This window comes from Triturus cristatus, chromosome 1_1, assembly GCF_964204655.1.
Source record: "Triturus cristatus chromosome 1_1, aTriCri1.1, whole genome shotgun sequence".
In the NCBI taxonomy this organism is placed as follows: Eukaryota; Metazoa; Chordata; class Amphibia; order Caudata; family Salamandridae; genus Triturus; species Triturus cristatus.
Genome location: NC_140579.1, coordinates 397,311,707 through 397,334,349, shown reverse-complemented (window position 1 = coordinate 397,334,349; position 22,643 = coordinate 397,311,707). Strand labels below are relative to the sequence as shown.

The following is a 22,643-nucleotide window of genomic DNA, read 5'->3' as shown; positions in this document are numbered from 1 at the left end:
CAAAGGGAGGATTGACAGTTTGGGTCAAACAGCATTTAAGTTGTAGTATTCAATTACTTTCATCTGGGCACTGCGATATTATCGCTGTTAGGCTTAATATGTTGGGTGACCTAAAAATCGTTATTATTAATGTGTATGCTCGAGGAGTTCCCGGTGGGAAAAAACTGGAGGTATTTACGGCTTTAGAATTCCTAATTGAATCTTTGCCAGATGGGGTTTTGCCGTTAATCGCGGGTGATTTTAATACAACTTTCGAACCGCTTGGTATGGGAAATGTTAATATGTTGGAAGAGGAGGATATTAGATGGGGTGTCCCTGAACTGGAGGCTAGGCCATCAGTTAAATGGACAGAGGCCGCGTTGTATTTAAATGGGCTCTGTTTAGGTAACCAATTAAGGGCTGCAAACGGGCGGATATCGTCTGATAGGAAGCGAGCAAAAACATACGACAATGGGATAAGGTAAAGTAATATCGACTATATACTCGTCCATTTGAAGCTCTGGCATACCTTGCTGGACATGGAAATTAGGACTCGTGTTGAGAGCGATCATAACCCTCTTGTAGCATCATTCAGGCTAGGCCAGGAGGGAATAGTTAATTTAAAGTGAAGATTCACTCGTCCCTCAGACTATTTTATCAAATGATGAACGTCATCTTAAGTGGTGCAAAGTGAGCAAACAAGCTGACATATTAAGTGCTATTAAAGATCAGCTTGATAAGGTATTAGATAAGTTGGGAGCTGGTGCATGTCCTGGGATGAAGGTTACCCCATTTGAGGATGATCATAATGATCTGTTTATTAATATCAAAGCACATTTTTGTAAATCTGGCACTGCTAAGATAATGGTGTGTAAAAAACCAGAGAGGTGGTATAATAAATCCTGCAGGGAAGCTCGGGCTGGCTTGAGCTTAGCACTAAAAACAAGGAATTTGGAGATAATTAGAGCAGCCCGTTGCAACTATAAGAAAATAATCTCTGGGGTAAAAAGAGATTGGGATAACCAAGTGTGGCTGAATCTCAAAGATGCATGTCTATCAAAGAACCAGGCACTTTTTTGGGATATCTATAAATGGGAAGGATGTGGGCGTGCGGTTAGTCCTCAAAATAACATACCCCAAAACTCCTGGGTTGAATTTTTTAAGCCTCAGTATGCTAATACTGAAGGCAACTTAAGTGGGATGGCTCTCGGTTCTAAATTTTATGAAGGTATCGTTTTTAGCTTAGGGGATGTGGATAGGGCACTGAATATTGTAATTGCAGGGCGAGCACCAGGGATGGATTGTATACCTGTAGATTTATTTCTTAATGATAGAGAGATGGAGATTATATATTGGTTATTTATCGAACGCTATTGCCCAGGGGATGGCTGTCCCTCACACATGGAAAGGAGCAGAAATTGTGCCCATTTATAAAAAAGGGGATAAGTCTCTAGCGAGTAACTATAGGCCTATTAGCCTGATCGATTCATTACAAAAAATAATGGGGCGACTGGTCCTGGGAAAGATCCAGGACTGGATGGAAGAGGGGGATATCCTCAGCCCGTGCAGGCTGGGTTCCGACCTAGGACTAGCACGATAGATCAGGTTTTTAGATTTATTGTTTTATATTGGCGTGTCGTGGTTTTGGGCAAAGGTGCATTATATGCAGTATTTGTAGATTTAAGGGCAGCGTTCGATCTTGTCCTGCGAGGGAAGCTTTGGCAAGTACTGGAGGAATTAGGTATGCCATTGGAATTGTTAACTTTGATTGTACGTCTTCATGAGGACACTTATGCAAGAGTTAGATGGGGCAGGCAGGGTGAAGTTACAGATGCTTTTCCGGTAGGGAGGGGAGTGAGACAGGGTTGCGTTATGGCGCCTACCCTGTTCTCACTCTTCATAAACGGAGTGGCCAAATACCTCTCCCTGCTTCCAACTGATGCCCCCGTGCTGGCAGGAGAGTGCGTCCCAGTCCTCATGTTCGCGGACGACACTCTAATAATTTCTAAAACCCCAAGTGGCCTACAGAAGGCACTACAGCGTTTTATGGATTTTTGTGACAAGCGAGGGCTAGAAATCAATAGTGCAAAAACTAAATTTATGGTCCTTACCGAACCTAGATGCCAAAAGCAAATAAAACGGTTCAAGGGAAGCATATATATGGGCAATTGTCGGTTAGAGCGGGTTGAAGCCTTCACTTATTTAGGGGTCAACCTCCAGAGCGATATGTGCTGGAATACGCAGCTAGATACAAGTATATTAAGGTTTAAACAACAAGCAGGCGCATTGCTTAAAAGATTTAAGTCTTCTTTCACTAAACCGATTAGATCAGTCTTAGAGATCTATGGCATGAAAGTTTTGGGTTCCGTCCTATATGGTGCTGAGTTGTGGGGGTTTTCTAATGTTAAGTAGCTGACCACTTTAGAAAATGAGTTTCTGAGGAAAGTTACTTATGTCCCCCAAAGTACCCCTTTGGTCCCCCTGTTTTGTGATCTTGGTAAGAAGTCTGTGTATAATCTTGCTAGGCTGCGTCCAGTATTGTATTGGCGTAGGCTATGGACTACGGAGGAACTGTATCACTATGCAAGGGGTCTCAAGAAGTAATAGAGAAGGATTGCTTTCATAAAATTAAGTGGTTGAAATCAATTAGATCTCTTCTAGGGAGAAGGGGCCTGAGGGTCCTGTGGGATGACCCAATAAATACTGTTTTTCCCTCCAAGACAGAAATTAAGAAGATATATTGGGAGATGATTTTCACAGAAAAGTGTTCCGTCAATGTTTCTGCTCATCTCACAGAGCGTTTTCTCGAATTTAAATCTTACCCATTATTGGAACCCTATTGGGATGCAATAGTGAAACCAATAGACCGGAAGCTTTACTTTCAATTTAGGATAGGAACCCTTCCCATTAGGGCTTTCACGTCTAGATGGGCGGGGACTGATGGTGATAAATGCAAGGATAAGAAAGAGACGATGAGCCACTTTTTGTTTTTTTGCCCATTATATGCAGCCCCAAGAAATAAATGAGTTAAACCTATATGCCGCCTCATTGGTTTACGTAAACATGAGGAGGCTCTAAGAATATTATGCACTGACCCTAGCCTTCCAATCGCATTAGCCATGGCAAAATTCCTGAAATGGGCATGGCTAATTCGAGCTAAGGAAGATCGTTAGGTATATGAAATACGACTAGTATTAGGATATGGAGGCTTGCCCCAGGTATAACTAATTGAGCTATGGTGATCCTTCTTTCATCCCTACTTTTAAAAATTATTCGACTTTAATCACACGTAGTTTAATTGCTTTTTATAATGTTATCTATTTATAAACTTGTTTTTATTGGCTTGTAATATGTTTTATGTATATCTGTGATACTTTTATGACTTACTGTCGAATAAAGTTTACAAAACGAAACGAAAAAAGTAACAAGATAGTAGTCCCTCAATATCCTGTTGTTTCTCAGGTAAAGTTAATACACCTATGGGATTTTCTGACATCCCCGTTAAAAGCCCTATTTCACAACAACTGAATGTTAGTACAAGGGTCTTACTAGTAATGTAAAATGAGCACCCTATCCAAGAGTATCAGCAGTGATCACATTGGTGCATTAGGAAGGGTTTTCAGCAGTAATTGACAATTTAAACTGAAGAGCTGCATGTGTAGTGCATGCAAACCATAGCTACAATACCCCTTGCACCAAGGTATAAACATGAGTAATAAACATCTCCAACTGAAATAATAGTTTTAAACACATTTTTAAAATGTTACCTATTTTCTCTGTAGGAATCAGTTTATGAGTTGTGAAAATATAAAAAGAGATGTTGTTTTGAATGCCTGAGTTTTATTTGTTTAAATACATGTTGGACCGTACACTGGTAAGCCACTTGTTGGAGGCATAGCAATACAGCAGAAGGTTTGAAACAAGTTACAATGAAATTATTGCATCACTTAGTATCCTTGGGACAAAAAGTATCTCTTTTTCAATAACATATTATCAACAGAAGATTACCTTTTTAGGTCTCCTCCTATCAAATGAGGGGTGAGACGATACACCAACATAGGATATAATTGGTGCAGAACTTGCAGAAACCACTGACTCAATGTAATATTTATGCGTTTATTACCAAATTTTTCATAAATTGGAAACTCCCTGCTTGCCTTAACATTAAAGCACGTATGCATGCCGTTTTCTTTGGACTAATCAGTGTGAAGCTGTCTTTTTGCAATTTAGAAATGCTTTATGTAATGCTCCTGCTTTAGGTAAAACTTGATTATTACTAATTTTTGCATGTAAAATATGGTTGCAACTTGGCACGGTCCCATGTAGGAAGGAATAGGTCATGTGCATATTACTCCTCCATATTGGACCCCACTACGATAAAGCAATCTGAAATGTATATTTAAGGTCACAATTTGAACAGTTATAGTACCACATTTAGTGGATATCTAAAAAATTATTCAGACCCAGCACCTGACCAGTGCGATATTAACAGGGTATGAGTTGATACTTTTTGCTCCAAAATATCACTCTGAAATGCTGTAACATTTTGAATCCACCCACTGTACTACCCCTCTTGGAGTCCCAACAAGATGAGAAGCATGATTGCATATTTTATTACTGAGAATGAGACTAAGGGACGGGTAGACCTGACAGATACCCCTATATCTGATCCACCAGTGTCCGTGGATGGTGCATGTTACAAACTACCTGACGGCTCTAGTACAGCAGCTTATATAGTTACTCCCTTGAACCAGTCGTGAGCTACTTGAATGTTACAGCCTCGCGGAAGCCGAGGCGGGGAGCCTCGGAGCATATATAAAATGGATTTCTCCCAGTTTATTTCGTATCCGGACCTACGCCCGTATGATTCACATATGTTGAGAAGACAGGCGATAGAGCGCGCCGGCGAGGCAAGATAGAGGAGCACATCATCCGCATAAAGGGATATGCGATCCTCCCAGTCCATCGTCCACCTAAGGCCACGGATCATCGGATCCTGTCGCACCCACGCCGCCAAGGGCTCGAGAGCCATAGCAAAGAGGAGCGGGGAGAGGGGGCAACCCTGCCTAGTCCCCCGACCCAGAGGAAAGGCGTCAGAGACGCGGCCATTTACCACCACCTGTGCAAGCGGCTGAGTGTACAGCAGCTGGATCCACGCGCAAATCCTGGGGCCAAGCCCCATGTGGCGGAGAACGGCGAAGAGGAAAGGCCACTCCACTCTATCAAACGCCATCCGCGCATCTAACGACAGTATGGCCGCATCTTCCTCGATCGAGGAGCGGCAAGCAATAATGCCCTGGAGACGCCGCAGGTTCAATGCGGTGTTCCGGTGGGGCATAAATCCCGACTGGTCAGGGTGCATTAGGGTCGAGAGGTAAGGCTGCAGCCGTATTGCCAGTACCTTGGCCAGAATCTTCGCCTCGGCGTTAAGCAGCGAAATCGGGCGATAAGAGGAGCATTCGTGCGGTGGTTTGTTGGGTTTCGGGATCACCACTATTGTAGCCATCCTCTGATCACGGGGGAGGATCCCAGTCGATAGACCATCCCTATACATGGCCAATAGGTGAGGGACCACTAGAGAGGAATTTTGCTTATAGTATTCGATAGGGATTCCGTTAGGCCCCATCGCCTTACCCGTGCGAAGGGCCAAGATCGCCAGCGTGATCTCCTCAGCCGTCAGGTCAGCCTCCAGGGCCTCAGCCCCCGAGGCGGTCAGCCTAGGCATAGCGATGTCCCTAAGGAAGAGCTCATTGTCCGCAACGGTAGCGGAGGCCTCGGGTGTATAGACGCATTGATAATGGGCCGCGAAGGCCCCCGCTATTCGCTGGGGCTCCGAGGTGAAGTCCCCTTCGCCCAGGCGAATCCGCGCCACCCACCGCGACGCTCGGTCCCCCTTCTCCAACCACGCCAGGAGTTTGCCCGCCTTGTCACCGAGTTCGTAGATGGTGTGTTGGGTCGCTACCTGTCTAGCACGGGCCCCCTCCCAAAGATGGGACCTATACTCCTGCTGCGCCATATGGAGTGTATGTGCCGAATCTCCATCCCCGTGTAATGTATGGGATGCTTCCGCCTCAACTATCGCCTGCTCCAGCTCCAGCACAGCCAGCCGCTGGGTTTTCGTGTGGTCCGTAATGATAGAGATGGCATGGCCACGGAGGACGGTTTTAAAGGCCTCCCAGAGGGTTGCTGCGCTCCCGACGGACTTAGCATTCTCGGCGAAATAGTTCTTACTCGCCTTTTTGAGGGTTTTAGCGATTTTAGGGATTTTAAGATATCCGGGGCGGATCGGGAACAACGTGCGCCTACACGGGTCACCGGACGCAAACGTGATGACCACCGGCGAGTGGTCTGAGATGCCCCTAGGGAGGTGCGACACATCGGTCACCCCTTTGTACCCGGCCGGTGAGGTGAAGATGTAGTCGATACGTGAGAGGGTATGGTGTACCCCGGAAAGGAAGGTGTATTGTCTCTCATCAGGCCAATATGCCCTCCATGCGTCCACTAAGCCAAGCGCGGTAGTAAAGTCTGCGAGAGTGGAGGCGTCGGCCCCGAGCGCCCTGTGTGAAGACCTGTCCTGTGTAGGGTCCATGGCTGCGTTGAAGTCCCCACCCATGATGAGCTCCCCAGGCGGGAGCGCCAAAAGGAATTCACCCAGTGCCCTGAAGGAGGCTTGGTGTAGTGTCGGTGGGATGTAGACGGTAACCAGATTATATACCCTCCCCTCCCATTGGCAGGTGAGTGCCGCGAAGCGGCCATAGTCGTCCCTACGAGAGTCAAGAAGAATCAGGGGAAAACGCTTGTTGACCAGTATGCCCACCCCTCGGGATCCTGTCGTAAACTCTGAATGTGTCGCCATCTTAAACCCCCATCTATCCAGTGCTTTGGTGGACGTACCCACTAGGTGTGTTTCTTGCAAGAGAGCCACCGCGGGCCCCCTGCGTTTGAGGTATTGCAGCACTAGCCCCCTCTTGATCTTGTCTCCCAGTCCATTAACGTTCCAGGAGAGGACCGCAAAAGAAGGAGGACGGTGCTGAGCGGGGGCACCCGGCCGCGTGTCCGTGGTCGCCCGGGTCAAGCTATGTGATGCCATCTCTAAGGGAGGGTGTGTGCAACTCGCCCCGCCGTGCGCCACCCCTGTGTACCTGTACCTGCCCAGTCAGCCGAATGCACCCTTGAGTGGTTGGTGAACCTGAAACAAAACACAAACCAACATTCAAACGAAATCCCCATCCCCCCACCCCCCTCCCTGCCTCCCTGCCGATTCACAACTACCCGCCACCCCAACTCAGCAGAGTGCTTAGTTCCCATAAACTTGGTACGTGCGTATGGGGGGGAAGCCGCTCAGCGTACAGCCGCCAATCCCCACACCGTAAACTTGTCCCCTCAAGCAGCTGACTGTCAGATAAGAGAAAAAGGGTCCGGAGACCTCAGCCTCATGTATGTTCAAGGCCCCCACGGGCCGACAGCCGCAGCAAGGCCCCAGGTCGCCAAGCGTCTAATAGTCCGGTCGTATCACAGCACCATGCCTCAAGGCACTTCGTCACCTGCGCCTGATTCCTCAACGTCAGGGGTCTCGTGAGAGGCGGGAAGGCCGCCCGGGGCGCGCTCCCCCCTGCCCCTCAATCTTGCCGGACGCCACCCCTCGAGCCATTCCGAGGCCTCCGCCGGCGACGTGAAGAACCATGTGCGCCCCTCCGCCTCCACTCGCAGCTTCGCTGGATACAACATTGAGTACTTCAGCTCTCGAGAGCGGAGGCCTGCCTTCACTGCCATAAAGTCCTTACGTTGCCGCACTACTGTCGCAGTGTAGTCCGGATAGAGGGTGACCTTAGCGTTGTCCACCCGCAGCGGGGGGGCGGCACGCGCCGCCTGGAGGATAGCATCCCGGTCGCGGAAGTTGAAAATGCGGGCCAGGATCGGGCGCGGGGGGGCCCCAGGCCTAGGCCTCCCACCCGGCACCCGGTGCACCCTCTCCACCGAGAAGAACTTGGAGAGCCCGCGGGGCTTTAGCTGTTCAGTGATCAGTTTTTCAACAAAAAGGTCTAAGGCCGGGCCGCGTTCACTCTCAGGCACACCCACGACCCGCACGTTGTTGCGTCTGGACCGGCCTTCCTGGTCATCCAACTTGGCCAGCAGCTGCTTTTGCACCAGTTCAAGAGCTTGTATGCGTTTGTGGTGGTCTGCCGTGCCCCGCGTGAGGGTCTCCGTGGTGGCCTCGACCTCAATCAGTCTGGAGTTAATTTTGGCGACATCCGCCCGGAGGAGCGCGACATCTGTGGAAATAGTGCCGATCGAGGCCTGCATCTGTGTCAGCGTGGCCATGACGTCCGCCAGTGTGTACTCCGCAGGCTTGTCCGGGGGGGGGGGGGGGACTGCTTCTGGTCCTGACAGAACGCGTACTTTTCCAGCTTCGCCTGTGCCCCACTGCGGTGGCCCTTCCCTCCCATGGTGCCAAGCCATCTCCGTGACCACTCCCGGCCGATGCAGGCACAGGGCTACCGCGGGCGAGTCAGACCCACGTGCAGGGCGGGCCCGGAGACGGCGCCGCCAGACCCACGGGAGCCGCAGTGGGTCGAGATATCACCAGACCAAGCGTCTCCGAAGCCCCAAGACCGCGGGAACGCCCCCTCCAGGTCGCCAGTTGTTCAGATCGCCCTCACGGCGCGACTGCCGCCGCCCGAGGCACCCAAGCGCCCGCTGCCCCAGGGGAGGCACAGCCCCGGCCAGCCCCCGGCAAAGCGACGCTCCCCACAGGCCAGCACCGAAGTCAGAATAAAGGCAGCAGGCACAAGGGCGATGCACTGTATCACACCACTACACGTGCTGGTCAGCAGTCCACCGGGAGTTCTTGCAGGGGCCCCCACCGGGTCAGGCGCTCAAAGTTCCTTCAGAAGGCCGCAGAGAGGCCGCAACACACAGCAGCCGGGCGCCGCAAGCGCCGCAGCGGTCGAGTCACAGTCCGATGTCCACTGACCTCCGTGCAGCAGGCGAGTCCACCTCTGCTCCTCCTCGCGGCAGGCCGCCTCGCGGTGCGGGCCACAGCCCAGGCCTCTCTAGGCGCGCAGGTGGGCGGGCGGCGGGACACGGGCCCCCACTCCAGGGCGCAATGCAGGCGGCTCGATCGTTCCGCGGGGCCGTCCCGACCCCGCCGAGGCCAGACCAACGCCCAGTCTCCGCTCCGGCGCGAGCCAGCCGAGGGCCAACGAATCTTGCTTCAGGCCGCTCCAGGGACCGGCCCGTCACGGCAGGGCTCCGCCGCACGCAGGGCGATGCAGCCACGCCTCTCGCCCACCAAGCCTCGGGGATGCGAGGCCCAGCCGCACGCCAGAGTCCCCGCCTCACAGCTCCGGAACGGGGGGGGCCCCCGGAGGGTCGAGAGTCCAGATCTGGGTCGCCAAGGCCCCCGGACCCAGTAACAGCTGTCCAGTGGTGAGTTTCGCCTGAGGGGTAGTCGGATAAATGCAGGATAGTAGGCCGGTGTGACGGAGCTCCGGGCTCAGGCGGCCATGTTCGTCGCGAGCCAAGCTCCGCCTAGGAAGGTGTTTTTGACCTATTATAATAGAAGTTCTTGTCCGAATGCCCCCGCTAAAAGCCGACAGTTTTGGATTAGAAAGAGAAAAATAGGTATATTTGGATGTTTTCTATTGTTAGTATTGGGATTTTTCTTTGGGTCTTTTTTTGAGGCTTAAAACATATTACCCTGTTCATAGCCAAGCGCCCCCTACTTCTACCGCATCTGAACATTATCACTTCACCTTGTCCTCTCTTAAGGATTCACACTGTCAAATACATAAAACGCCCTTAATGTTAATTGAGCCACACAAAAGCTTCATCAAATAACTACAGAATTACACCAGGAAAAAGGAACATGGATTTGGTCAGAATGGTTTTAAGGTATTGTTTCTGCCTGGGGCTGGACATAATTAAAGGCAATAGCGATTATAGGAGCCATCTTTCTCACTTGTTGTTGCTGCATTCAATGTGCCCTCACAATATGTACAGCCTGTATAGCCATTTGTGATAGTATTAAACCTTCCACAGTCAATGTTCATGAATTAAATAGAGAAATGATTATGCACACCGAAATTCATGAACTAATGAATATTAATGTACACGATTAATATATGTACTTTTTAGAATGTATTCAGCACAGCTGAAAAGGAAGGACTGTGAAACCTTAAAATCTGAATCTCTCATTTTCTTAATTTAGCTGTGCTTCATTCATGCCCACCTTTGACCTGTTTTCAGCCTGACTCTATCCGTGACACCACACTCGCATAAACATTAGTCACGAAGCTAAAGTTGAGACATTGTAGGCTGTGTAAACATGCAGAGTCAGCTTGCGCGAAGGTTTTCAGGCAATAGTTAATCCTTAAGTAAAGTCTACTCAGAATAGCACATTTTGTTGTTCAGCCTTAAAACGTAGAAATTGCACAAGACACCGAGGCTGTCAGATTCTTGCCTTAGCTCATTTGTGTGTTCTTTCCAAAGTTCCATTTACCTCTGGGCGTTCCGTGTTTGTGATCTTCCCTATAAAAACCCATGTAGCCATTGTTCAAGTGTGCTCCTTTCCTTGAGTAACTCCATGGTGCTCGTTGGATGGAGACCCATTCTTAATGCTTAATAAATTACCTATGGTTTGTACTTCGCTCCACTGTTGATTCCTCCTTACTTGATAAGAACCCGTGGCGAAGTGGTGATCCCTGCACCAGCAGGTTATTAATTAATCTGCTCCACAGATGAGTTGATCCTTAAAAGCGCAATCATTTAACCAAATTGGCATCGGGCTGTCAACTCTTCAACGCGCGCAAATTCTTCCACAGATTATTAAGGTCTATGGGTTTGCACATAAAGGTTATGGTGTAACAGTGCAATTTTACAGCGTTGGCAAATCCTGCCTACAATCTTAATTTTGTTTCCTTGTGGACAGTAATGGGATGACTATTGAGCCACGGCCAAATAACTAAGAAAAAAAATATATACAGGGCCTCCTTGCCCAAAGCGCTTATAAGCAGTGCTTTCCAAACCCCCCCCCCCCCCCCCCACCTCCCTCCTTTTTGGCAGACATTTTGGCCTTCAATGCAAATGAATAATTTTCAAAAATCTCAATCCATTCCTTTCATTCTTTTGGAAGGCTGCTTGGGACAGGAAGCGCAGCGGCTGAATTATGACTTGAGTATATATCATTTTATATTTGGATTCAATAATATACAAGATTTGGCTAAAAAGATGGAAGTGCGACACTGAATTACAAACAAATTATTTGGTTTCCCTTCATGCTTGTGGTTATGCTCTTAGGGAGCTGTGGCTGTACTGCAGAGTTCAGAGGTCCTGCAGATCTGTACGCTCTTTGCTTCCACCTGTTTGGGACTGCTCAGACTAAAGTGGAGCACTTGTGATTGCCTTAGCTGACGGGCACTTGCAGTGGGGTTCAAATGGCACTGAGCAGAGTGTGGCAAGTGGTTACCAATAGAATGGTGCACATCACCCTTCAGTGCCCATTTCAAGTTTTTGGCTCACAATAAGCTAATCTGCTGCGGTAACAATGTTGAATAATTCTTCTGTTTCAAAATTAATGTGCAATACCTTAAGTAAACCCTTGAAAGCATGTGTATTCACAGAATAGCATCTTCGTACTCACAGGTCAATGTGCCAATCAGCATGTGTAAATTTTCCTAATGCTAGGTGGGTCCCATTGGGCATTTCAGGAACTGGTGGCGACTCTCGTTGTCAAACTAAAGTAAAGGCACTCAATAGATATTACATGTAAAATAAGATGATTATTACTACAGACTACTGAAGAGGTGATCTCTCAGGCCAGCCAACAGTTTCACTGGATCTCCAGAATATTATCCCAAACATTTAGAATCTATTATGTCATTATATTCCTAAAGTGACAAGTACTAAATCTAGGACCTTCAGGCAATTAATATTGAAGGCATATGGTACTTTCAGACAGATTAGGATATCATTGCATACCCATTGTATCCAATATATTTTACCCCATCAAGGCATAAAGGTGCTCCATACCTAGTTTGAAGTTCTCCGGCCAGAAGATGAACCTTTGTGGACAAGGCAGTGGACCAGGATCAGCTCGGACCAAGAGGAACTCATCTAGACTATATCTGCGCTCTGTTCTCTAGGTCAGACTTTAACCACAGCAGGATGATGTCATTGTAGTACATTTGTTATGCGAGAGTGTCAGAGGGCTTGATGATTAATGGTGCTGAAAATTACCTTTGCACAGCTTTGGGCAGTCAAACTGTTGGATTATTGCCATCTCTATATTAACAAGCATTTGCAATGCAATAGGTCTCGCATTATTAAAGTTTGATCTATTGGCATTAATAAATAATGCAACACCAATAGCTGAAACTTTAATAGTGCGAGACATATTGCATTGCAAATGCTTTTTTTTCTGGCAACTGCCTCTATTTAAATTTCTTGATAGAAAACGACCAGCAGAGGTCAGTAAAATACCAGAATCACATTAGCATTCTCTTGATTCCAGTCCATAGAAATGGTCTTCCTCAAGCACCCATAGGCAATAATATTGTTTTCAAGATGTATTTTCAGTGATATGACCATGGAAGGCCCTGCTTTTATATTAAAAACAGACCTTTGGACTATACCCTTTTCTGTTGAAAGGCAATATTTCTCTCCATGTGTTTCCATACCTGGCGTGTCACGCAGTTTGGTGCTTACTTTCCCTCCATGTTAAAGAACAGTAGATGTTTTAGCACCCATGCTAATTTGCTGCATAGCTAAATACATATAAGGTCCCAAAGGCGAGACCGATAGCATTGCAAATGCTTGGTTTTTTTGCTATGCAACACCTCTTTTTTTATTTTTGATTGCCATGCTCTATGAATGTTCATGACCTGCACGATCTCACCCTTTCCTTGTAGGCTAGATCACCATAAACCACTTTGTCATGGTACGACTTTTTGGTTCTGAGGTGTAGTGGAACCTGAAGAGGTCAATTGGTAGGCAGAGACATTGTTCACGAGCAAGTGCCTTTTTTGTGATAACCAATTCAATTCAACCCTTGAACTACTTAAGTAAAAAAGTCTCATTTCATATACTTGTGTGCCAGCACATACACATTTAGCACTTAAGCAGTAGTTCACATCTTGAGACTGGGGTTTGAAATGCTATATCTGAATCTTTACAGAAGCCATGTGCCTGAATAAGAGGTTGTGTAAATATAACCATTTAGACAATCTGTTGAATCCCTTGCTGTATATCTTGTTGCATTTAAGCAGCAAGATCTGCACTTAGAAAAGTGATTCCTAAATGTACCATGTGATGAGATGTGAAGTAGTGCATACAAGTGGTTGCCTCTGCCCTTTGACATTACCCTATAATCCACTGCTCTAGTTTTGCCGTTTCTAACTTTATCCGATGCCAGCCTTCATGTGCTACAAACGAAATACTTAAGTTCTGCACTGCAAGTTCTGATATCTATATTTTAAAGATCCTTTGCACCGCTCTTTTAAACCCAGTCAGCTGAAAAGCTTTTGAATGTTTTACCTGTGTCGACTTTGTACCTCTGAAATCATCGGAATCTTCCCTGAGGATTGCTGCTTGGATGTATTATTTTGGACATTACACAGAAGTCTGATAGCACTGTTTATTTCAATGAGGTTTACACCTGTCTGCTGCTCTTTAGTCTTCCTCCTAAGGTCATCGCCTCTGATCTTTCATAAATACAAGTTTGTATTTAACGAAAACTCGATTTAGTGATACATTTAGGAAAGGCGGCTGGCCACGTCTCCCGCAGGGTGACAATAGAGGGGACAGCCTTGTGGCTTTTTCCATCAGCCAGTGAAAGCAAAGTTTGTCTTCTGCGGCCACCACAGAGAAATCCCGGCCAAGTGTGGAAAATGCTGCCCCTCGGAAGCGACACAAGTCACACCTGGGTGCTTCCACTGGATTTGTAATGGGGCCATTTGAAAGGGTTCATAGCTGCTGCACACCCTCTTTCCTCCCGCTTGGCCACCCACATAGCTTCCCAACTTTGAGAGCAGGAAGTTATTACTTAATAATTCAGTTTTTCAGTGTCCCAAGCAGAGCTGCAGGGCGATCCTAACATAAGCACAATATGCTCCAAAAAATGGAGTAGAGGGCCACAAACTTGATGGCCTCAGGCCATAGGGGACCCTGAGAGGGAAGCTAGGCAACCCATTTATCCGTTTAAGGACAGTTAGTACCCTGACAAATGGGGGTCGGCTTTTAATCTCCTTGTCTCACGGCCGCAACAAAAGAAGATTTACAAGGGGGCTGCAGCCTCTCGTGAGAACAACAAGCACCGGATGTCGGTGTCCTACGGAAAGTATTGCATTTCCGGCTGCTCTAGCGTGGTATTCGATGCAGTGTCAGCGATTAGATTTTCACACAGCGCTGAATACTTAGAAGGCGGGTTAACGAATCCTACCTGAGGTGCCAGTAGGTTTAATAACCGTGCGACGCTTTCGATCAACCAAAAATTATGCGATTTACTTTTATGTTGGATGTAGAATCATCAATGATTGAGTTGCAATAACCGAGGCTTGGTATAGAAATGCAAGGAGTTGACAGCAGAAGTTGCAGGATGACATTTCTTTTTTTTTTTTTTAAACGTTCTAGCATTCCAAGACAAGGCCACGATTTCCTAGATTGCAGGAGAAAAACATGTACTCAGCTGTTCGCTCCGTTGAAGGCTTCTTAAAGAGGCGTTCTACAAACCAGTGTTTACTCGTTGGTGAGCGCTTCATGCTGTCGTTTGCGCTGTTGTGTCTGGATTTGTGACCCTGCCTCGCTGCTCCCCAGGCTTTATTTACCCATGTCCTGGCATCATGCTATCACTCCTGGGGGGTTATTCGGACACCAGTACCCGCTGCCGCCTCATTGGTTTCTTTTCAGTGTATAGGACGGGCAGCAGCGGTGATGACATACACAGCCGTAATGCTTGTGCAATAATTTAGTAATCCCACACAGTACTGCACAACTAGAACTAGGTTTGGCGAGCAACTTGTGCAGGGCAATGAACGGGGCGTGGCGAGCTCCACGTGAACCCCGATCCTGCCCCACAGATACCATCTTTTAGTATCGAGGGGGCAGCCCCGGGTGCGAGGTAGCTGCCAGATAGCATTAAAAGCATCAACGATGCAATCTTGTGGTGACGATGCACTGGCTTCACATACTCGCCCACAGCCAACTTTACGATCTGATAGGCCGGCCGCTATTTATTCTCACACCTTTCATCCATCAGTGATAAGGAACTGTCTCGGGTGTCTTGAAAACAAATATCCGAGCTCTAAATTTCCACATGATGTTGCCAGGAACTTACTCTAAAATATCTCTTTCTACCGAGAAGTGGCTCCTCGGAAAGGTGCAGCTGTGCGCGGTTCTCATCTTGCACTTCTGAGCCCTGCTGGCAGCACTTCAATGTCAGATATGCTGTGGCCTCCACACGCCGCCGTGGACCCGCGCGGGCCTGAAGATTGACGGGAGCCCGGCGCCCCCGGCCTGCCCATTGGATGCCTCTGCCAGGGTAAAAATAGAGCGGCAGGGAGGCTGCCTGCCTGCTGCGTGACGAGCCACCTTTCGCGCCTCTCTCTCGCAGGCTCACAGACCCTGCCTGCCCAGTGCGAGGCCTCCAGTTCTTCGAGACCATGATCACTTTAGGCGAGAAACTGATCCTAGATTGTGGCAAAGGAATCTGTAAAATGTCCAAGATTCTGAAAGGTGGACTCTCTGCTCCGAAACTATGCACCGCCGTGCAGCATTCACCAAAGCAACAAGTGGTGAGCGCGCGCCACAGCAAAGCATGTGATTTCTATTAGCACGCCCGTAGCTGGGCACGATAATTGCTCCTCCCACAGCCTATTGGTGTCTATTACGCGCTTGGTGAGCGTAATAGACACCAATAGGCCGTAGGAGGAGCAATGCGCCCACCTGAGGCCAATAGTGTGCAGTCTTTTATTATAAGATGCACGCTAAGGCCAATGGGGTAGCACAAAAGGAAAAGCACACGCACGAGCGTGTGCAATTCCTAGGTCAGTGCTGAAACCCCGTTTTTCACCTACTAAATGCCTGCCGCTGCCCGAGCACCGCTGCGCAGTGCAACGCTAGGCGCGAGCCCTAGAAAGGAATGGTGGCTGGTAGCTTTTGAGGAATTTGTTGCTTTTCATTTTATCATGAAGATGATCAGCAATGCCCTTCTTAATGATCCTTCCAAGCAGATGGATGATCGGACAGTAACATGCAAAGTCAAAGAGGTACAGGGTGGGTTTCTTCACGCAAGGGAAATATCAATCTTGTTTTAAAGGGATCTGGGAAGGAAACTTGGGCAAAAGATGCATTGTCAACATTAAGTAGAAGCATCAGGGCTTCATTGGGCGTTTCCTTATACATCATGAAATGATCATATGAGACGCCCTTCAGGGTACAAGATTCGTGCAAGAAAGTCACCAGAAGAGGGTGTCAAGTGGTCCACTTGACACATTGTAAGATGAGATTGATGGAGCACTGTTGTGCTGCCAGGTTCTCCCAGTTGTGCCTTTGGAGACGTTATTGGTGAGTGTTTTAATATTTGAGTGCCCAGTGGTCTTGTAGTATGCTGGAATTATGTACCTGTTGGTGAGGCAAAGCTCCTCTAGGGTTCACCAGATATTCATGCTCACAAGTGCATTGCTATATTTTTCAGGAAGAGGATATTTTGTGATTATATGTCCAACACGTGATTATTGCGCGGTCTCTTAGTGCTGGAGAAGACACCAAAAATAGTCTTCCGAGTCAATTACTTTAAGAAAAGACATATTTAGGGCGCAACTAAACTGTGAACAGTTGTCAAATTTATAGGTACATTTTCTACAGTGTATAATTTCGAAGTCTAAATCGATAAATCTTCCCCACCGTAAATGCTACGAAGACATGGAATTTCAAGAAGCAGTTGTTAGAATGAGTTATTTAGAACGCGGTTCCATGGACGAAATTTCTAGATAAGGAAAGATGTCGAAAACTCCAGAGAAGCAGAAAAAACGTATATTGTGTTTTTAACCAGAACTCCAAGTTCCTTACTGGTAAATGTTCCAGAAAATAATTCACTTTTATTTTAGCAAATTCAATGTATGCTGACAAAGAATTGAGTTGGTAGGATGCAGATGGCCAAGCCCACTTGTCTCTGCTCATCTACAACCTACGTGTCGACTACAAACCATAGACAACTTACCCCCAGCTGCCACCCATTCATTGCCCCTTCCTTCATTCACCGATCAACGTTAACTACACAATAAGCACCGCACTATTCAACCACCTTACCCAACTCCGCTCACATGTAGCCCTGTCATCAACATACCTGCCATCTCACGCTGCGACCCACACCTGGTTACATCTACCACCATGTCTTGAGCCTGCAGTGGTTACCTGTCAAATGCTTACCGGATACCTCAGCAATTTTAGCTTCTTCTCCGGCGTCCGTAGCTAATTGGTCCATAATTTTTAACACTTCCGGGTCGCATAATAACCAATACTACGGCTGAGCATATACTGGGCGTCATGGAGGAGTGGGAAATACTGCTAAAGTGTTAGGTGATCTAGGATTGGAGTATTGGGAGGCACCCCAGCCAATCCTATTGCACTATAAAGAATTCCAACGTGTTGATTGGCTGTGACTTCTGCCTGGTCTACCCAAGAGAGAAACTTTAGTTGGGGTCTTCTTCGCCTCAGTCGAGGTAGAGCCTGTTGACACTGGTTTCTACCGCCCCGTACTACTGGATATGAGGGATGGTGGAAGGGCTCGGAAGAGCGGGAAAGGAAGCAGAGCCCCAGGTGATCAGCAGCGTGAGCGCTGTTTCGACGCTATCATGGGCATGACTGGGGGAAGATCTGCCCTAGCGGTCCGAGCTGCCGACAGTGGACCTGTAGAACGAAATCCCCTCGCCGGCTCAACATCCTGTGGTTCTGGGCGAAGCACCCCTCGCCAAAAATGAATTTGACCCCCACGCGTAGTTCAGTACGGCGCACATTTAAAGTGCTCTGTAGTACCTTAGGTTAGAGAATCATCCGCATGTGAGCTTCTGTAACCAAGTATTGATATGCAGCCGTGTAACCAGTGCGTCATCACTGGGGTGTAGTGTTGAAGAGTCTAGTTGGGCAGTGAAATGTGCAGCTTCGGTAGAATAACATCCAATAAATCCACATAGAAACAACGAGTAAAGATGTTCTTGAAGCTTTATTCCAGTCAAAAGTAAGACACCACGGGAGTGCGTCCTTCCTCTCCGAAGTATGAACGGTCACTGGCCACAGTACCGAACATAGTTCAGGGAGGAGGTTGAACGCACGAGAATACTAGTTCAAGAAATGCTCATTTCAAAGAACCACACATAGCATGCGCGTGTGACATCCACACGCGCATGTAATTAACACAGTACAAAGAAAGCACGAGCCCAGTGAGTCAACACGAGCCCGTGCACACGTTATGCCAGAAGCCATCAGTTCATAAATAAATAACAACTAACAGTATACTACATCACCCTCCTCCTTTCATAAACAAAGAAAATAAAAAGTGAAAGAAAAGGATATATTAAGAGAAATAAAAATCCTTGTATCTTGAGGGAAATGTACAATTGCGAGTAGGTCTACTGTAAATAGGAACAGGAGTAACAATATCTTGAAGTTCATTACATGACACAGAGCTTGATGCATTTTCAGTAAGGTCTTGAACCATGCAGTCATTTGTGGATGGAACCAAAGAATTATCAGTGGAAAACCCATTAGATTAATATGAAAAATGTAAACCATCTTGAAGAACATTTTTCTTTTTAACTAAAATTTCACTGGCTTGATCTGGAGTTAATTTGATCAACATTCTTTTACTCCACCAACCTTTGTGCCCCAGAAACAAAGAACCTTTAGATACTTTAAGAATTTGTACAGGAAGTGAGAATTTTAACAAACCTTTCTGGACTTTTTTTGGAGATTTAATCAATACCCAGTCCCCAATATTAAACTCATGAGAATAATTGCAAGCTTTAGTATCAAAATTCTTCTTCTGTATAGATTGTTGGAGTGTCACATTTTTAAGCATGTGTTGTTTATCCTTACAAACCAAGCATGAACCATCATCCTTCCTCAACACTTTAATCCATTTGGATCTCTCTTCTTGAGAAGTCTAAAGGGTGAAACCCCAGTTGATGAATGCGGAGTAGTGAGATAAGACCAGAGTTTCTTTCTTAAAAAATCTTCAACAGGTACATTAATAGCCAAGGCTGACTGAATACCTTCTTTTATTAATCTATTCATCCTTTCTACTAAGCCATTAGCCGAAGGAGAATATAAAGCAACTCTTAAATGTTTAATGGCATGAGCAGACAAAAAATTCTCCATTAAATGTGAAGTAAAATGAGAACCATTATCCGTAACCAATTCCCTTGGGAATCCTTCTGAGAGAAAGACTCTGGAAAGAAAATTAATCACCGATGATGTGTCAGGAGAACAACAAAATTCAAATTCAACCCATTTCGAATAATAATCTACTAACACAATTATGTACCTTTTGTCTGTCGGAAGAATTTCAAATGGTCCTGCAAAATCCAGAGCTAACTTTGTCCAAGCCTCTTCTGGAATTGGAACATTGTGCAAAGGCGTCTTTATGGTTTTCCAATGTTTATCAGATACAAGACATGTATCACATGAATTTACCCAGTTTGTAACGTCTGAATCCAGACCGGGCCACCAAAAGTTTTCCTTCAACCTCCTAGAAGTAGCACCTATACCTAAATGCCCTTCATGTGCAATTTTAAAGATTTTGAAACGCAACAGAGTTGGGGGAACCGCAAGATCACCACGCATGACCAAACCTTCAACTAAAGAAAGCTCTTGACTAACCTGTGCAAAAGATTTCAGAGGAGAAGGTAAAGAACGTTCCTTGGGCCAGCCTGACACAATCATATTTTTAACTGCCGAAAGAATAACATCTTCTTCAGATGCTTTAATCCAATCATCTTGAGAAATATGAGGTAAATTGGTAGTAAAATCCTCAACAGAGGCTACCACGCATTCCACATCATCAAATCTGGAAGATGATGAGTTATCCTCCAAAGATAACCTTGAAAGGCAATCAGCTCTTGCATTCCGACCCCCAGGTATGTACTTTATGACAAAGTTATATTCATGTAAACGTGACAGTCTTGAGGACGCTTTACCTGTCCCATTACCATTTAATAAGTGTATTAAAGGCTTATGATCAGAAAAAAATTCAAATTCTGACCCCCAAATAAAAGTTTTAAACTTCTCTACTGCCCATGTACAAGCAAGTGCTTCTCGCTCAATTGTGCTGTAGTTGGTTTCTGGAGTAGAGAGGGACCTAGAAGAAAAAGCCACTGTATTCTCCCTGCCATTGACCCATTGACATAGAACGGCCCCTAAACCATTTTGACTTGCATCAACAGATAAAATACCACTTGTGTCCAGGTAAAAATGGAGAAAGAGCAGGAGCTTGAAGAACGAGTTTTTTAATTAACTCAAACGCCTGCTGAGATTCACTTCCCCATGAAAAAGTATTGTTCTTTTTCAAGAGAATACGTAAAGGTTGTACCACCTGGGCATAATTAGAAATGAATTTTGAATAATATTCTGTCATGCCCAAGAAAGTTCTTAACAAATCTTTGTTTTTCGGTACAGCCACTTCATCAATGGCTTGAGTAAGGGAAAACTTGGGCTTGATTCCTGATGCAGATATAGAATGCCCCAGGTAATCAAGAGATTCAACCATGAACTTGCATTTATCCTTGCCCTAAGTAACTCCAAACTCTTTAAATTTGTTAAGAACCTTCCTTAGAGTAGATATGTGCTCATGCTTATTTCTAGAAAAAATTAAAACGTCATCCTGATAAGCTTGAACTGACTCAATCCCCTCTAACATATGATCCATAAATCTCTGGAATACACTTGCCGCTGAGGCTAACCCAAAAGGTAATCTGAGGAATTTATAAGCGCCAAAAGGTGTGACAAAAGTGGTTAGATCAGTGGAGGCATTGGATAGTGGAATCTGATGATATGCTGACCTTAAATCCAGAATAGTAAAGCAGGTCGCATCAGCAATGTTACATAATAAATCTTGAATCTTTGGTAATGGGTGACAGTCTACTATGATGTTTTTGTTGAGTGTGCGCAAATCAGCACATAAACGAATCGAATTGTCCTTTTTCCTCACTATTACAATAGGACTGACCCATTCTGAAGACTGTAGGTATTATAACACCTTCGTTAACTAGTTTACCTAGTAACACTTTGAGGTCATTTCTAACACTTAATGGAACAGGTCTAGCTTTATGTGAAATTGGTATGGCCTTGTCTTTTAACTTGATGACATGTTCAACCTTTTTGATTTTGCCTATATTCGGGGTAAAAACTTCAGGAAATTCTTTGAACATGGTTTCAGCAATGTTTGTGACATCTAGCACTGAGTTATCATGAACAGCAGAAATGGAGATCTCCGTGTTAATCTGAATAGGATTTTCAGAACCAGGAACTAACTTTAAACCCATCTTTGCTAGATCCTGCCATTCAACAATATTTTTCCCTTTAGGAGCTACATAGATTTTTGTAATTTTTTTCCATCTAAACATGTTATAAATTCAGTGAAAAACCCAAGCATATCAATAATATGCCCACCATATGCTTTTGGAATGATGTCTAAAGTTTGTAATGGTTTTTTAAAACCCCAATACATATCCAACAGGGTGTCTGAGATAATGGTGACGGGTGCTCCAGAGTCAGCCATCATGTCAATTTTAACAAAACCAATAATAACCTCACACAAAGGTTCCTTGACCTTCTGTGTAGGCTCAGACAAATCATGTGAATCAATAGAAAGCATAAGTCTCTCAAGATTGTCATCAAGAGACTGACTAGGTTCACCATTGACATTTATAGAACCCTCCTGAGTATCAAGACTACTGACTCTGACTAACTTTCTGCTTCTGCAAACAGTATAGAAATGCCCCATTTTTCCACATTTTGTACATTTCTTACCCAGTGCCAGACAAATCGGGCTATCACCTAAATGTGATTTCGAGCCACACCTAAAACAAAATGAATTATATCTATTTTGTTTCTGTGGAAAGGATTTAACAAATCTGGACCTGTAAGAAACGTTGTTAATATGAGGATCACTTTGAATCGCCCTTCACAGATGAAACATTTTCATTACTTAAGCATTTTGATGTAACAATAGATCTTTCAATCCCTTTAGCAATGTCAATAACCTCAGAAAGGGAAGGATCTCTACAACTAAGTAAGCGTTCCTGAATTTTCTTATGAAAGCAGCTGTAGACAAATTGATCTCTTATGTAAGTATCAAGTTGAGCCCCAAAGTTACAGTTTGCTGCTAAATTCCTTAGAACTGAGATATAATCCTCAATGGACTCATCTGAATTTTGTTTCCTCTTCATGAAGTTAAATCTCTCAAGTAATACACTTGGCTGTTCTAAAAATTTCTTGTTCAATCTGTTAACTGCATCTGTGTAAACATTCCACCCATCCCCTTCATCTGGTGGTGGAATTGTCACTGGTAAGTTATCAAAGATTTCCCGGCCAGAACTGCCCAGAAAACTGTAAAGAATCGCTAGTTTGCGTTTGGCTGAGTAACCTTCAGCATCTATAGCCACCAGATAGTT

The 22,643-nt window shown here is 45.7% G+C and overlaps 1 protein-coding gene and 1 long non-coding RNA gene across 15 annotated transcripts in view; one reads left to right on the top strand and one right to left on the bottom strand.

The window, feature by feature from the left end:
* Positions 1 to 22,643, bottom strand: part of LOC146870300 (stAR-related lipid transfer protein 3-like) — a 545,134-nt gene that overhangs the window by 260,237 nt on the left and 262,254 nt on the right. For 2 of the 10 annotated variants that reach the window (XM_085636649.1, XM_085636661.1), the window contains exon 1: positions 17,404 to 17,515. The exons of 5 other annotated variants lie outside the window; for them this stretch is intronic. The gene's annotated coding sequence lies outside the window, so the exon portion shown is untranslated. Of the gene's footprint in view, positions 1 to 17,320; positions 17,516 to 22,643 lie in introns of those variants that run through there. 3 more of the 10 variants (XM_085636653.1, XM_085636645.1, XM_085636659.1) reach the window with 3 other exon arrangements.
* The window catches only part of LOC146870301 (uncharacterized), a 336,625-nt gene that overhangs the window by 136,945 nt on the left and 177,037 nt on the right, over positions 1 to 22,643 (top strand). The gene's annotated exons all lie outside the window — the stretch shown is intronic.